We start from the raw sequence: 14,761 nt of genomic DNA, 5'->3' as shown, positions 1-14,761 counted from the left end.
ATCGTCGGCTTCACTACTACAAATAAAACAATGAAGAGTCACGAAAATTATAAACATGTGTAATGTTCATCCAAAGACCTCTTATAGAATAACAAAGAGACATAATAAAGAGACATACCTGAAATCTGATTTGTAATGTTCATCAAAAGACCTCTTATATAGAATAATAAACATGGGTATATAAGTAATTTGCCCAAAATGTGTAGTTAAAACCATTACTAAAAATTAATTAAAAATATATTGATTCCTTTTTTGGAATATATCAATGTTTTACACAAAATAAAAATAAAAATTTCACACAAATGAATTATTTGGACGTACATGAATAAAAAAAATATTAAATTTGCATAACTAATTAATATAGAAATTAGACCTATCGTTAGTTGGTCAGTGGTGATTGACGTTGAACTTGTCCCGAACCAGATTAAATTAGTGGTGAAAACAAAAAAAATATAGAAATTAGTAATTTTTCGAAATTCATAAAAAATTGATTTTTTTTTTTGAAATAATATATTATAATCTATAATTATTTTTTTTTATTTTAACCATTTTGATCTAGCTAATGCAAAAACTTATATAGTAAGACAATAATTAATAATTAATTTTTTTTAAATAAGCTAAGAATCTCGTAAAATTGGAATATATTGAATGCATGATCATCAACGGACGTGGTAATGCAACTTCAAATATAAAGAAACCACCAAAGTCTCAACCAAGTAAAATATTTCCTTTTAAAATTATTTTTAATAGGTGCATTAAATTCGATTTATAAACAATAATTGAAAAATGATTGAATTTCCAAATTAGCCAAAGATTCTAAGTAAAATGATATCATCATATATTAGAGAAATTGCAAAGGCCTTCATAGTTAGCCACATAGGAATTGGAGAAATATTAGAATGCCACGTAAGACATGGATCAAGGAAATGGTGCCACATAGGAATAAGACCATGAGAGAGAAACTCCTAAATATATAAATAATAGATTATCTTTAATTAAATCATTTTAATTTTAATTATCAATATATCAAATTATCACTATATAACCTTTTCATCATCTCCTTTAATTAAATCATTTTAATTTTAATTATCTTTAATTAAATCATTTTTATTTTAATTATCAATATATCAAATTATCACTATATAACTTCTTACAAGGGACCAACTAACTAAAATGAAAAATTATTAAATTAAAATGGACCAACTAATATATAAGATTTATATAACCACAAAATATTCATGACTATTGGAATTCTTTCAATACTAATAAAAAAAGGAATCATTATATTTCAAGCAAGTGACTCACTTTGATATTCCAAACCTCTTTGATCAATCCCTTAAAGAACTGAATTTAATAATAAAAAAAATGTGTGTCTCTCTTGCTTGAAATATATTCTTTCAATACTAAATGAATTAAAAAGGGATCATTCTTCATTACTTATATTGTTTAGAAGGGATTGCTTGAAACCAAAGGGATCATACTTCTACTTAGCCTAATGAATTAAAAGGGATCATACTTCTAATTTTATAACTCTACTTAGACATATAAGTTATTGTGATGATGTGACACTCTATAAGAAAAGTCTACAATCTTTATTAAAACCTTTTCATATTTCATATAATAGAGTTACTCTAATAATAAATAATAAACAATAATAATATATTAAAAAAAACTAACACAATTTATTGTTGTTGAATTGAGACAAAAATGAATTGCAAGTAATGAAAGGTGGAATGATGCATCATGTTATTGTTTTAATTGCATTGCAATATCATATTAAAATATATATTGTATGTTACAATTTCCTATTAATGCAATTGAAAACAAAGAATTCTTGGAGACACTAATATTGAATATGTAAATTTAGCTAATTATCAAACACAAGCTCTATATAAAGTTAACCCAAAAGCTAATTATCACTACCACCATACCAGGAAGTCTACCTTCTATGTTTTAACAAAATTTTAATTTATCTATCTCATGGCAAAAACTCTATGGTTTCTTTGTCTAACATCTCCATGAGAAAAAGTTATGCATCTTCACCTTCCATATCTTAAAGTTACACATTATAGTATCTTGAATTGATTTAAAAGCTATTGTGTGCATATATATAGTTACATCATAAGTATATTGGTTTTTGTCCTTGGTATGTGATGGTGTCTAACCTCTTAGAATATCAGGTATTTCTACATGTGATTGATTAATAAATTGATATACATATATGTGATAGTTGTCTATTAATATGTTTGTAAATTGAAATTTTTCTATTACTCTGAGTTTAGAACATCTCTAATCATTTTTTTATTTCTTTTTTAGGTTGGATATTTTTTTAAATATCAACCGGTGTTTTGTTCGATGATTAATTAAACTTTGAGTTGAATCGATTAATATGAATATGACTATTTTTTCATGTGAAGGAGGAGAACAGGATAAAACATACTTATATTTTTGCTTACGTTGCATCTTTGCTCCTTATAAAGCCTATGAAATTACACCTCATGTAAGGATGTGTATTTAACTCTAATGGCAGTTTGTAAACCATCATTTTTTTTTATTGATATAATGTTTGTAATTAGACAACTTTTCTTTTTCATTTATTATTTTATTAGTCTAATGTTTTAGCTTATTTGTTTCTTATTTTCTTTTTCATTTATTATTTTATATAAGGTAAAAGATTTGTATAAAAAATTGTTGATTAATGGAAATATAATTAATTATTTTTATGTGAATAAGTTGAAGAGGATAAAAAAGACTTCTATTTATTGATTTTGAAGTGCCTTAAAATTTATATAGATCGAGGGTATATTGATGTTGGAGGAATTCAATTAAAAGAGGACAATCCAAATAATTTAGAAATATAAATATGTGTCTCATTTTTAAATACTATATTGTCTACAATGTGTATGTGATCTACTTGATCTCGATCAAGAGAAATATAGAAACAAAAACAAAGTAGAAATTAAAATAAGTTTTTTTTTTTTTGTAGTTGACACTCAAGTCTTGCGGTTTTTATAATTGTAATACATGCAATAAGTTATATTGATTCAAATTGACTTAGAGGTTGTCCAAATATATAATCTTCATGCATTTATCGTATAACACTTGCCTAAATCTAGATGGTTCAATATGAGTATATATGAATTTTAATGGACGGTCCTATTTTAATCTACGCATGCCATCTTATTCTTACAACCATAAAATGAATCGATGAAAAGAATTGTGCTAAAAACATGTTAGTTTAGAAATTGTGCTAAATACTTTTTCCTCCCACTTAGAATTGTACTAAAAACTTTCTAAATTAAATTAAAAAAAGACAAAAATTATTAAATAAAAATTGTTGATGCTCATTTGTCAAAATAAATTTTAGAAATTATTAAAACCGTAGATGTTAAAATATATTTACATATATTTAGAAAATATAATCACACATATATTTAAACATATTTACACACAACTAAAATTCACCAACAATTCAAAAATTATTAATTTAATTTACATAATAATATAACTTTTTGGATAAATTAAGTACATATTCTAAAAGAATGTTTACGTTACGGCTGAAAATAAAATAGTGGAATATTTATAAGAATAAGATGACATTTTTTTAAGCAAATAAGAAGATGACACATGTTAAATCTTAAATTCATCTATAAGACTTTCTTTACCTTAACCAAAATTCAAATATATAAAATCTTCGTCCAAACTTATATATTGACAACAATAAATATTCAAGTTTATATAATATAATAAGAAAATAAATGTTCAAGAAAATATTAAATAAGAGGGACAAAAACTAACAATAATTTTGAAGAGACACAAACCTCACCAAGAAAAAGAAAAACAAACCATAAACAAAAGGACCAAGCAAAAAAAAAAAAGTGAACCAAACAATAGACTAAAAAATTGGGACTAATAAAGTTGGAATAAAATTTCACCAAGTGAATAAGTGAGAATAAACTCCAAGAAAACGAGAGATGAGTAAGTAGATAAGCTATTTGAAACCTTAAATTGCATAGAACGTGGTAAGCAAAATATGTTATTTGATACATAATTTTCAAAAAATGAGAACACGTGGAATAAATAGTCAAAGCCACCATATATGAATCATATTCTATAATCAAAACTTTTTTTTTACATTTCTCATGAGCAATATTGTTTACAAGTATAATTAGGTATGCCTCCAACTCTTATTGAAAATAATAAAATAAGGGATACATCAAAAATAAAAAACAAAGTGACATTTGACTATAAAATTGCAACTCATATAAAGAAAACTAAAATCTTATATTATTACACTAATAAAATAAAAAATGATACATCCTTTCAAACTTATGAAATATTATAAGAGATCTATTACATTAAAATGTAAACAAACTACGATATAAATTAATAAAAAATCTAATATTTCTAAACAACTTTTTTTTTACTTATATACTAATATTAAATATAATCATATTTTAAAATAATATCTATTATTTAACTATATGTGATTATAGTTATCGCAATTATTATTTTTTATTTATAAAAATATTTTAATTTTATATTTTAATCAAACCAGTGCAATGCACAGATTTATCCCTAGTATAAATAGTGCACACCATCAAATTATAACAGTCTACAGATGGAGTAATTACGAAAGAGAAAAAAGAGGGAGGGTGTGGTCCTATCCTATGGTGTGCATTGAATAAGTGAAAGCGTGTGGTACGCACTTGAAGTGTAGGGATGGCCAACCAAAAGTGACGTTATTTTCAAGGACGCTGCGACTTGAACGTGTTTTATCTCTACCCTCTAATTAATCCTATTTTCTCCATTGTGGGTGGGCCTGAATGCTTAATTATTTAAAGCTAAACCTAAACTAAATCATTTTTTTGTGGGGCGATACTCAGTGCTTTGTTTCAACTTTCAAGTGATGTGTTGTTTTGTTTGGACTCATGTTTCTTTGTACGAGATGTTAAAAAACATGGCATCCATAAAATAAAAAATAGAAAATAGCTTAAAAGTGTATTAATATTGATAAAGGAAAAATATTACCTAATGAGAAAAGTGAGAGTAAGGACCTATTTAGTTACACGGCTATACCTTCAAAACTCACGTCTACAACACCCAAACGTGATTTGACAATAAATTGGTGAAAATCACTTTTACGGAATATATCCAAACATAAATCAATTCTGTTCAATTCATCTTTAACCAAAATCATTTCTCTCAAACTCAATTCTCTCAAACGCAATTTTTTTCGCCGCCAAACCAAACACACACTAAAAGATTACATCAAAATTTATATATAGACATCATCAAACTACTAACTATTTTTTTAGATAAAGGCTAGTGTAGTGCAAAGGCATCAGTTGTAGAAACTTGACATCCCAACTATGTTGGCACCCCAAGCACCACCAATCATTTGCAGCACCACACATAAAAATTTATTGAAACAAAACAATTGAACATTGGGGGGACTAGGCCAAAACCCAAGAAAAACAATCAATTGAATCTATAAGAAGGCAAAGCTGTCCTATTGCGAAAAAAGTCATCACCAATAAAACTAGGAACATTATCCCACCAGTGATCTTCCCGAGACGTTAAACTAAAATTTGCAAGCTTATCAGCACAACAATTTCCTTCCCTAAAAATATGAGAAATTCTAAAGTTCATAAGGGAGCAGAAATAGATACAATTATACCAACGATTTCTAAGCTTCCAAGGAATTATATGATGATTATTGAAGGCATCCACTACTAGTTTAGAGTCGCATTCCAGCCAAAAATTATGCCAATGATTTTGATGAGCAATTTCAATAGCATGCATAGCTGCAATTGCTTCAGCAAAGAGAGAAGATTGAATACCCAGATACAAGCTAAAGCAACCTTTGATTCCTCCACTTGAGTCACGAAAAATACCACCAGCTGAGGCATACCCCGGAGAACCTCTCGCTGCACCATCAGTGTTTGCCTTTATCCAACCAGTCGGAGGAAAAGACCAAATAACCTCTTGTATCTTCGGAGCGGGACCAGCATGACTCACAATATTAAACTCTTTTAAAGCTTGAAAGTCAGTAATACAGTTGGACATAATACCCTTAGACATGTTTCCGGCCATTTGAACTGAAGCAGAAATAGAAGAGCAAGATTGATGGAAGGGAACAATTACGTTATGAAAACGGACCTGATTGCGAGCAAACCATATAGCATTTAGAGAGAAAATAATGGAGGCTAAAGCAATGTCTCTAATTTGAGTACTGGAAGAAGAATGAACAATTTGAAGTAGGCCAATAAAAGAGGTCAGATTGATATGTCTATGAAGCTTAGAGGACATCCAGGACCAAAGTCTAGCAGCAAAAGAACAATGAAGAAACAAATGAGGCGAAGTTTCGACCGCCAGACCACATAAACTACATTTAGAAACCATAAAGCAACCTCTCTTTTGTAAGTTTTCATCTGTTGGAAGCTTATTATGGAGCAGTCTCCAAAACAAGAAAGACTTGGAAGGAGGAATGAAAGATTTCCAAATTAGTTTTCCCCAAGAAACTGAATGAGTGGTATCAGTGAAATAGGCAAAAGCATCTTTGAAGGTTAGTTCACCATCACTTGTTCCAGACCAAATGAGTTTGTCAGGGAAGGGAATAATAGGTAACACCAACTTTTTGATATCCTCAATCAGATTAGGATGAATAAGAGAAATGAATTGTGGAATAGACCAGTTAAGCTCATGCAAGTATTCACTTACTTTAGATGAAAGTAAATGGCTGACATTGGGAGGAATCTGAATAATATCGGCTATGGACGAGTCTTGAAGCCATTTGTCAGTCCAAAAGTTTATCCGAGAGCCATCTCCAAGAAGCCAGAAGCTATGCTCCTTAACAGATGTAATGTGATTCTTCACACCACTCCAAATAGAGGAAGATATATGATAACGAATAGGATGACCATTACGAATACATCTAGCTCTCACAAGTTGAGCCCAATCAGCATCAGAAGAAACACAATTCCAGCATAATCTTAACATTGCAGCTTTGTTAATAAGCTTCAAAGGTCTCAGACCTAATCCTCCTTCATCAAAAGGAGTACATATAGTTTTCCAAGCAACAGTAACCATTTTTCTATTGTTAATATCACCAGACCACACAAAATTCTTTATCCAAATATCAAGCTGCTTTAATAAGGAAATTGGCCAAGGATAAACTTGAAAGCTATAAAGGAGCATGCTATTTATAATAGATTTCACAAGTTGCACTCTCCCCATGATGGATAAAAGAGAACCTTTCCAACTAGAGAGCTTAGACTTAATTCTGTCAGCAATGGGTTGTAAATGATGCACCTTAGGCTTACCTTGAAATAAAGGAACACCCAAATAAGTGAAAGGAATTTGGCCCGGACTAAAACCGAGGATATTAGAGATGGCGGCGACTCTGCTACTATGAATTGATCCTGCGAAAAATTTGCATTTGGATATACTCAATTGTTGACCCGAAGCCTCACCATAACAATGGAACAACAACATAAGAGTTTGAAGGGAGCTCTTGTTGCCTTTACAAAACACCATTATATCATCTGCATACAAGGTATGAGTAGGTGGAATGCAACCTCTAGGACCTGCCATAGGAGTAATTCTACCAGCGTCGACTAAAGAAGAGATGGACCTGCTCAGCACATCTTCAGCTAAGCAAAAAAGAATAGGGGAGAGAGGGTCTCCTTGACGAACCCCTCTCTTGCATTTGAAATAACCAACTGATTTGCCATTAACCAAAAAGGAAAGATTAGCAGATTTAAGAATAGTGTTCACCCAAGCACCGAAAGTTGAACTAAAACCAAATGCAGATAAACAATTAGTCAAGAAAGTCCAATCTAAGGTATCAAATGCCTTTTTTATATCAAATTTAAGAGCCATATTACCACCATAAGTTTTCTTCCCCAACAAATTAATTGCTTCTGAAGCAGAAAAGATGCAATCAGTAATGTGCCTGCCTTGAATAAAGCCTCTTTGTTGTGGAGAAATTATTTTAGGAGCAATTCTTGATAATCTATCAGATAACACCTTGGTGATAATTTTAAATTGAAAATTGGCAAGAGCTATAGGCCTGTAGTCTTCAATCTTGTCTGCCTCTTTAAACTTTGGAACAAGACAAACTAAATTGGAGTTAAGCCCAGGCATAATCCAATTGGAATGAAAGAATTGTACAACTGAATTATATACATCTGTAGCAATAATGTTCCAAAATGATTGATAAAAAGATCCACCAAATCCATCAGGACCTGGAGCTCCAGAACCATTCATTGAAAACACAGCTGTTTTGACCTCCTCCATAGTGGGAATTTTAGTAAGCATCATATTATCCTCATCAGTGACAATTTTGGGAATAACTTTAGCAATCAAACCATTATCCACACAGTTGTTAGAAACAGCATACAAGTTAGTATAATAATTAATAACATGATTTTCAATTTCCAACGGATCATCGATCACCATATCACCTGATCTCAGAATAGACATTTGCTTTGAAGCATACTTAATCTTAGCCATCCTATGGAAAAAAGCAGTGTTTCTATCACCATAAGTAAACCAATTAATAGAGGACTTTTGCTTCCAAAAAGATTCCTCAAATTGTAAGGCCTGTTGCAAATTAGATTGAGCCCCAATTTCGATATTATGCAAATCATCAGAGTAGCCTTCCAAGGAGATTTGTTGTTGGATAGCCTCAACTTCCTTCATACAAGAATCCACTCTAGCTTTGACATTACCAAAAGTGTGAATATTCCAAGACTTGAAAGCAGCTTTAAGAGATTTAAGCTTCTGGGCAAGAATATACATAGGACAACCATTGACCGGATTAGACCAAACTTCATTAACTAGTCTAGAGCAGTCAGGATGATCAGCCCACATTGTGAAATATTTAAAAGAGGACGGAAAATTTCTGTTTCGGTTTTGTAAGACCAATAATAGAGGGTAGTGATCTGAATGATCTCTAGGGAGAGTGCAACATGCAATTGAGCTCCAATTAAGAAAAGTGTCAGCATTAGCTAAGGCCCTATCAAGCCTTTCCTCGGTATGAGCCGAGCCAAGTCTGCCATTGGTCCAAGTGTAGGCAACACCCCTGGTGGGGATGTGAGATAAAGAACTAGAGTCAGTCCAAGCAGAGAAATCTTCACAAGAGATGCGACAAGGAGCGCTCCCACCTCTTTTTTCATGGGATCCTAAAATAGCATTAAAATCACCTAAGATAACCCAAGCACCAGGATTAGAAAGCAACAAATTATTAAGATCCTTCCACATATTCCTCCTAATAATATAGGAGGTGGAGGCATAGACCGCTGCAATGTAGACAACGTTGGAACCAATGTGAACTTGAAAAGCACAGAATTGAGATGTTGAAGCAACCAAAGTCGGAGAGCAATTGTTGGAACAAAGGCACCAGAGGGAAGGCTTATTACTGACATTAAAACCGATAGATTTTAAATTTAAGTTATTCCAAAAAGAAGGATGAATCTCCTAATTACTTACTAATTATATCTTTACCACAAGAAAGTGTAGGTATGATATATTAGTATTATGAATATATGGATAGATAATGTGCATTTCCATGTTTATTATTATTAGTACTATAAGGTTAAACAAATTCTTAGATATAAAGACTTTTAGGAATGACATTGAATAGAAAAATCACCTTTTGAAATGAAAAATATTATAATTGTTTTGAGTATACTTGACTCTCCAATTACATGTCCAAAAAGCTGGAAAATGGCCTAACCCGTTTGGCTAGCGAATCAGACTATACTCATATTTGTTTCATTAGTTTCATTAGACTATACTCATATGTGCATTATATATATATATATATATAGAGTATTGGAGTTCGAATTTCGATCATCTCATTTATCTATTTTAAAGGTGAAATTTTTAGCTCATAGACTGCTTGACAAAAAAAACTATATTCATATTTTATGCAATTTTTTAATTAAAATAATATTTATTTATTTAAATTGATTGAATAATAGAAAATAAAAATCAAACTATACACCTATACGTAATTTATAGATTGGGTGTGGCCATAAAATATGGCAGCCTAATAATAATATGAGTTGACGTGATTTTTACAGTTTGCTTCAATGGGCTAAAATGCTAAATTATGCCGTGCAAGCTGCAAGTCTGCAACCCTTTGACAATTTTTTTTTTTTTAAACTACTCGGTATTTGTTAGTTTTATTTAATAGGAACATTGTACTATATGTGTAGTAATCGACGTTCGAATCACTTAAAAATAATCGGCGGCCGGTAGCTCTACTAAGCGAAGAACCGCTCGTTGCCTTTTTTTCGCGAATAACATGTTCTGAACACTCCACTTATTCACCTTTAAAGTAAGATTTCTAGCTACAATATCGCTTGACAAAAATAATAAAATAAAAATTGTGACATTGTTAGATTAATCCACACTATGTGCTGTCATCCTTTACTTTTTAATATAAAAATATCAATAGAAAATAAATATAAAAAAATTATTTTTATTAAGAAACGTGCTCTAAAAATGAGTTTTTAAATTTTAATTATATTCAAAAAATTTATTCATTTATACATTTTTTTTCCAAATAACCTAGTGACTAAAATAGTAAAATTTCATTTTTAAAATTGAATAAGTGAGAGTAATAAAGTTCTAAAAGGTAAAATTACACTACAAATCCTTTATCTTATTTTTTTGTAACATTTTGCTCCTTTATCTTATTTTTGTAACAATTTGATCCTTTATTTTTTTTTTGTAACACTTTGGTCCTTATCTTATTTATTTATAAAAAATAAAGGATCAAAGTGTTACAAATAAAAAAAGATAAAGGACCAAACTGTTACAAAAAAGGGACTAAAGTGTTACAAATAAAAAAATAAAGGACTAAAGTGTTACAAATAAAAGATAAATGACCAAAATGTTAAAAAAAATAAAATAAAGAACCAAAGTGTTACAAAAAAATAAGATAAAGAACTTGTAGTGTAATTTTGTCGTTCTAAAAATATTAATGTTCATGGCCGATGATTGTGGAGAGGTTTGCTCAAAATAATGTTTACTCTATAAAGATTATGGGAACTTACTATCTCATTCATATGATGGATCTCAATTTCGCAATATTGATTTTATCTAAAATTGATTCGATTTTAAAAAAATTTATATTTGAATACATTCATTTAAAATTATGTGTATTTTACATGCACTATAAATCAATTATACTATAACATAAGTTTAAAATTATATCGTCCAAATTATTATAAACTTAGGAGAGACCAACACATACTCAAATAAATATACATGCCTAAGTGTAGGAACTTAAAATCAAACCCGAACACTCACATAATATATTATCATAGTCAAATCACTAACAACAACATACTATTTTGTTAGTAAATTCCTAATTATATTCAATCTTTAGTTGGCCCAATATTAGTGCTGGACTTAATAAAAATGATCAAAGTTCAATACTTGCGACTAATCAGGAGATGATTGAAATCGCTTGCAGTGCCGTATCTGAGGGGGGCAAGGACGGCAACGGCCTAGGCCCCCAAGTATTAGGGCCACCAAATTTTTTTAGGAGTATATATATTATATATGTCAATAATATAAAATAAATAAACGTGCATCGGAGTTACAATTAAAGATATGGAAAGTATAATATTGTATTTTGAGAAATATAGAAATGAAAGCTTTGTATCTAGCATGAATATTGCAAAAACTCTTGCATTGGATATGTGTTTAGAGCTGACATTTCCAACAAAGCGACGTAGCTTTCGAAAAAGACAATATGACGAGAATGATGATGATGATGATGGTGGTGGTGGTGAGGAAATACAATCATCCGAGGAATCATTTAAAGTCAATTATTTTTTTGTGGGTTGTTGATATGACAATAATTTCATTAAAAAATAGATTTGAGCAGTTAAAAGTATTTGAAAGTATTTTTGGATTTTTATTTGATGCAAAAATATTGAAATCATTAGATAATGATGAATTACAAAAATCGTGCACAAATTTTAAGATTGTTTTTTTCTCATAAGAATTTGTCAGATGTTGATGCATATGATATTTTCTCTGAATTGAAAGTGTTGCAAATGTGTTTTCCAAATGTGTTGATGTCAGCCATTGAAATTCTTGAGTTTGTCAAAGTCGCAGATTGTTATCCAAATGTTGCAATTGATTATCGAATTCTCTTAACTATTCCGATGACTGTTGCATCTGCAGAAAGAAGTTTTTTAAAGTTAAAATTATTGAAAAACTACTTGAGATTGTCAATGTCGCAAGAAAGTTGAATGGTCTAGCCATTTTATATATTAAGAAAGATACTATATAACATATTGATATAAAAACAATTATTAGTGAATTTGCAGCTAAAAATGCTCGTAAGAATTATTTTGTATGAGTATTTTGATATTAAATAAAAAAATTCAATGTTTATTAGCAATTCAATTTTTTTTATACTATTTAATAGTTAGGCACAAATTTTAAGGTCACTCATAGGCTACCAAAATCTTAGAAACGAGGCTGATTGCTTGGTGTCAGAACCGGTCCTCAAACTAGATTAGGCACAGTCCAATAGATCAAATACTAGTAGTAAAAACTAAAAAAATTACTAATTATAATATTAACTCATTAAATTGTTTGTGAATTGAGCAACAAGAAAAAGCTTAAATTAGGTTTTTGTTAGACTTGGTTGTCATATGTCTCTCTGCCCAATGTATTTGGTTATCATACGGGCCGAATGAAATAATGATGAAAATTGCACTTATTTTATGACAAGGGAAAGCCAAATTGTCCATGTCCACTTATTTTCTTCTCTTCTTTTAAGTACTAATCAATGTCCACATATTATAGTATAGTACAAGTTAGTATAAATTGCTAAAATAATTAATTAATGTATTCCATAGATTGCTTTCATATCATGAATGAAATTAAACATCGAAGAATCAATCGTTAGTTAGTTTAGTGGTATTTAGTAAGGATGATTATGATGATTCAATTCCAAAAACTGCAATCAGGAAGAGGTTGGAACCACTTGATACAAGGTTTGACCTTTGAACTAAAATAGACGGTCCGATGAATCGGATACTAATAGTAAAAAAAATAAATTAAAGACAGAAGAGAATTGTTCAATATATGTTGCATCGCCCGTTGAATTAAGACATGAAACATTTAGGGGATTGTACTCTTTAAACAAGGTGGCCTACCTTCAACTACTCCTTTGTTATTATCCACATGCTATACCTCACGGCAAACCCCCACCTACTCATGCAACTCCTTAATTTTTGTAGTAAGCATACCTCTATTTCTCAGCCGTTCAACTTGCTTTAATTTGCTTGAAATTACAGCTTTGCTTAATTAATTAAATAAATTTGCAATTAGTCTTTGGATTTATGGTAAGTAAAGATGAAAAACAATAATAAAATGATCGATCAACTGAGATAATTTAAAAATATCATGACGGCATATTGTTAATTTTTATAAGTAATTAAGTGATTATGAGTTTGATAGCGTATGAAAAGAAAATCGGTTGGAAAGAAATAATTTATTATATGTACGTTCAACAGATTCTTTGACAAAGATCACCACTAAGTGAAGATGAAAATTTCGTACAAATAACATGCATGGTGGTAACCCAAAAAATTATTTTGCAATATTTATTTGAAACAAGAGCATTTTTAATACAATTCATTAATAAATTTAAATCAAATAACACGACAAAAAAGAGCATGGTCAAGTGAGGGTCCGTCACACAAAAAAGAATAAGTGAGGGATACATTTTATTTGGAAGGGAATGAACCACATAACTATTTGTTTGATGTATGACAGAATTCACACTAAAGTTGAGAAAACAAACAAGAATATATCAAGGACATTCTTGAATGACATATATATTCCAAAGTCTGAATTTTCATTTTTTTTAAGGAATTGTTTTTTAATGCTTCAAATTAAGTACTCTTTTATAAGTTACATACATAAAAGTGGCCTAACTTAATTTTCACATACGTTAGACGCACAATTTTGAATATTAATAATTTTTATTATTTATTATAAAAAATTTAATATTTTAAATACCTTCAACATAAATCGAAAAATATTTTACGTACTATATTTGTCTTTATATATTAGTAAATCAAGATAGTCAAAGTAAATTATAGGGTTAAATATGTTTTTATTTCCTACATTTTGGCGAACTTCTAAAAATAGTCCCTACATTTTTTTAATTATATTTTTAGTCCTCACATTTTTGCCGTTTCCAATATTAGTCTTTACTGTAAAATTTTAGTTGATTGGACAAACATAAAATGTCACATAGATGCCACACAGATTCATTTAATAACGTGGATGCATAGAGAGTAAGTAGTAAAATGACAGGGCCGGTCCCAAGTATTTGGAGGCCCTGTTTGAAAATTTAAAATGGATCTTTAATAAAAATATAATTTTTTTTTAAAAGTCATACTCTATTTAAATTGTAAATAACATAAAAAATAGTCATCATAGTAAATAACATCTAAAAGCGACATATTTTAATCAATGACATTAAAATACATCTTCAATCTAATATCATTATCAACTTTACATTTTCTTGGGGAAAAAAAACTTTCTTGTAATGCTGCTTCTTTTTTTACAATCAACCGCAAGTTATTTATAAAATTAAGAGTGTGTTTATTAAATATTTTATTTTTTGAGTTATAAAATATTTTTAGTAGTAACAAAGTCATTAATTTCTTTTACATATATAAATTTTTTAATAGACCGATATAAACAATTAGAG

The sequence above is a fragment of the Trifolium pratense genome, linkage group LG7 (assembly GCF_020283565.1).
Source record: "Trifolium pratense cultivar HEN17-A07 linkage group LG7, ARS_RC_1.1, whole genome shotgun sequence".
In the NCBI taxonomy this organism is placed as follows: Eukaryota; Viridiplantae; Streptophyta; class Magnoliopsida; order Fabales; family Fabaceae; genus Trifolium; species Trifolium pratense.
Note: the sequence above shows the minus strand (reverse complement) of the source record.